General features: G+C 39.8%; 1 long non-coding RNA gene across 3 annotated transcripts in view; it reads left to right on the top strand.

Moving 5' to 3' along the window:
• LOC123137342 (uncharacterized) overlaps nucleotides 1–850 on the top strand; it is an 8,449-nt gene extending 7,599 nt beyond the window's left edge. For all 3 annotated transcript variants that reach the window (XR_006468101.1, XR_006468103.1, XR_006468092.1), the window contains one exon: nucleotides 520–850. This is a non-coding gene — a long non-coding RNA (uncharacterized lncRNA). The remainder of the gene's footprint in view (nucleotides 1–519) is intronic.
• Nucleotides 851–3,479: the final 2,629 nt, after the last annotated feature.

Below are 3,479 nucleotides of genomic sequence, written 5' to 3'. Positions count from 1 at the left end.
CTTGGCAGTCAGTACAGATACAAGTAAGCGCCCCAAAGGCGCAAAAGAAAATTACAGGGGAGAGCAAGAGAAAGCCCAAAACTAGAAGAAAGAAACAAAATGGAGGGGAAGGCTGGCACCAGAACCAAACCGAAACCCCTGGAGACCGACATCTCGGGTGGATTTCACATGTTGAATTTCACATGGAGCAACTTTGTCCGCGGGTTCTGTACACACTATTTTTATCAGCTTGTGTAGTAGCAACAATATTTTGTGCCACGACATGTAGACGAAATAGAGGGAAAAACTTTGTAGAGATAGAAGTTTCACTATTAAAAACACAATAAAAGTGCCCTCTGCTCTTTCATCTGACATAAACCATTTCAGATCATATTTGTCTACCAACCAGCATCTATAAATAGCAGTGGTGATATTATAAGGTGGCGGTATTTTATATATTCTTAGTTGAGAACTTGGTAGTTAGGGCATGTGGATTACAAATACCACACCGAGAAAACTTACATGCTCTTGTCATTGCAGGTTTCATCGAGGCAGTGACTTATTCTACATGATGGGAATTCAACGGCATTTTATAGTTTTGTTCTTAAATACTAGCTGGGTGTGCCGTCTATTCACAGATGAAGTAATCTGAACATCTCTTGCAGATAAAACGCTCGGGAAAAGTTCCCAGCCGTGCACCTGTGACCGCTGAAGAGGCATACTGTTTTAGGAATGCATGACAGACTGGTCGCGAGATTTGTGTCTAGGATGGAATTACATGATATGTCAAAATGGTGGTCTTTATTATGCAATTTAACTGATCTCTTGTTGCACCTCTCCTTTCCAGAAAAACAATTATTTAATCTTTCAAGTTTGATCTTCTGTCTGCATTGTTTGCAAGGGAAATGCATCAGTTCAAAGCATTTTGGAAAATCTAGGTCAACAACCATATACTAAGTTACTACTGACTGCATTTCCTGTTAACAGAGTTTATTGTTTGATATTTGGGACTCTTAGTTTCTAAGGATAATTCAACCGAGGCAACACACCCGCATATGCACCTTATAGAGATGAGGGCAACCTTATTTGTTTGTTAGACTTGAATGTAAGTGGAGCGTACTGGCATGTGAAGCAGCTTTTGTCAAGTTTTCCGCCCGTTGCAACACACGGGCATATGTACTAGTGAATCCAAAACGACTAGGCCACACCGTTTTCACCGGGTCAAATGGCTTTGACACTCCAAGATACCAACGCCAAGAATTGGCTGTTTAAACGCTCTGGGCAGTATGGAGATCAAGGAGAAAGGCCATCTATAAGGATATTTACCAGTCTCCGGTGTCCACAAACATGTTCATCCTCTCATACACTGGATCGGTATCGCGCCTTGCGTGAGGGTGCCGGTCCCAATGTTTTGATCAAACAAATAATACTAAGTCAGTAGGAATTCAAGTTTAGCATATGCATTCATGGAGGATAACAGTAAAGCGAAGAAGAAATATTCAATTGTGATAGTAGCGAGACAACGTTGTTCAATATCATAAGGCAGAATCGATTTCAGTGCATTCATAATATCACAAAAGATAGCCATTCGACATGAAGTTCGAAACCAAAAGCGCAACCACTCGACATGAGTGCAACTTTGTAATCGATCTTCTAAAAGTGGGTAGACAGTGAGCAACAGTTGCATTTTTAGCATTGAAGGCAAAGTCATATCTGATGCTCTGGAAGCTCTGCTATTGTCATAAAGTCTTGACCAATTTCTTGTGATAGTCGCTCTCCCATCGACACCCTTAATAATTCTGACCTGCTCCATAGCACACCCACGCGCAAGGTGAACCCACATGTTATCGATTGGATGTTCACAGTACCTTGCAAGGTATCTCCTTGTAAATGGAGATGAGAATTACTGGAAACATGAAGCATATGATGGTCAAGATCACCGGCAAGCAGAGATTATTTTGATCAAGAAGAATGTGCAGGTAGAGATCTCACCAGAGTGATGGAAGTCTTGTTCCTCCCACAAATGTAGTACCTGATGGTAGGTTTTGGACCAACAAATTGCCTTAGTCGATCAAGCTCGTATGAAGATATTTTTATCTTCTTTGCATAGATGCATCTGCGCCCAAGGGTTGTACCATACCGGACACACGGTCCTGCGTATTGAGCATAAGTGTTTGACTTTTGAGAAGTATAAAGTGAGAAACATGTGTTTGATAGCGAGAGACGGGATCATATGGCAAATTGATACATCTTATAGACTATTACATCGTTCACTTAGTTTTACTGACCTGCCAAACTACCAATGCCATGAAAGAAGATCGAAGCTATTGTATTTCTAATCACATGACCTGGTTCTGTTTAGTTTTTACATTTGCCAGTAGCCGATCCAAACGGGGGAAAGATGAAATTTACATGTGTTTGATAGCCGATCCAAAAGGAGGAAAGATGAAGTGAGAGACATGTGTTTGACGTCGAGAGACGGGATCATACCACAAATTGATACATCTTATAGACTATTACATCATTCACTTAGTTTTACTAACCCGCCAAACTACCAATGCCATGAAAGAAGATCTGAGCTATTGTATTTCTAATCACATGACCTGGTTTTGTTTAGTTTTTACAATTGCCAGTAGCCGATCCAAATGGAGGAAAGATGAAATTTACATATGATATATACATAATGTTTTCTGAGGAATAATGATAAATCTGATGATAATTATAAGCCGTTATAACAAAAGAACTGTTGTATATACTACTACGCCATGCCAGTATGTTACCTCTTGTCTTGGTCCTCTCACAAAGGCATGGTTCACTGCAGAGTCTTAACCACTGGGCATCAACATGTCAATTATGAAATTAACAATACGACTGAGAGTATAGTAGAACCAAGATGAGATGGTAAATGTCAAATTAAACAAAGAGGATTGTTGTTAGCATGTACTCCCTCCATTCCTTTATCTAAGGTGTATAATTTTCAGCACGGTGACCACGACACATAATTATGCACTAGTTAGGACAAAATTACCCCTTTCTAATTTGTAGATTAGCGGCAAGTAAATCATTTAGGCTAGGAAAGAAAGAAATACTCGCAATTGGGAGAGAGATAGTTTTATTTTCTTTTTCTACAGGGAGAGATACATGCAATCAGCGAAGAGATACTTTCCTTTTTCTGGAGGGCCAAAATCGGAGTTACGAGGAATTAGAACAAATGCACCTTACAATGTGGAATTTTATCAAAAAGACAAATACACCTAATATAAAGGAATGGAGGGAGTACCTAGTAAGATATGTTATAGTATAAACATCAACCAACCACATTGGTAACCTAAACTGGAGGGTACAGTAGCCCCCTAATGTTGCAAAAACATTTTCTGGATCAGTATAGTATCTTGGTACATGTGCTTTTGTTGAGAAATATATTACCAAATGAACCAACCAATCCTTCCTTGAGCATACAGCATCTCTCGCATGAGTTCCAACGACAGGAGGAGAGAGAG

This window comes from Triticum aestivum, chromosome 1B (genome assembly GCF_018294505.1).
Source record: "Triticum aestivum cultivar Chinese Spring chromosome 1B, IWGSC CS RefSeq v2.1, whole genome shotgun sequence".
Lineage (NCBI taxonomy): Eukaryota > Viridiplantae > Streptophyta > Magnoliopsida > Poales > Poaceae > Triticum > Triticum aestivum.
The sequence above is the reverse complement of the archived record's forward strand: the minus strand, read 5'-3'. Positions and strand labels throughout refer to the sequence as shown.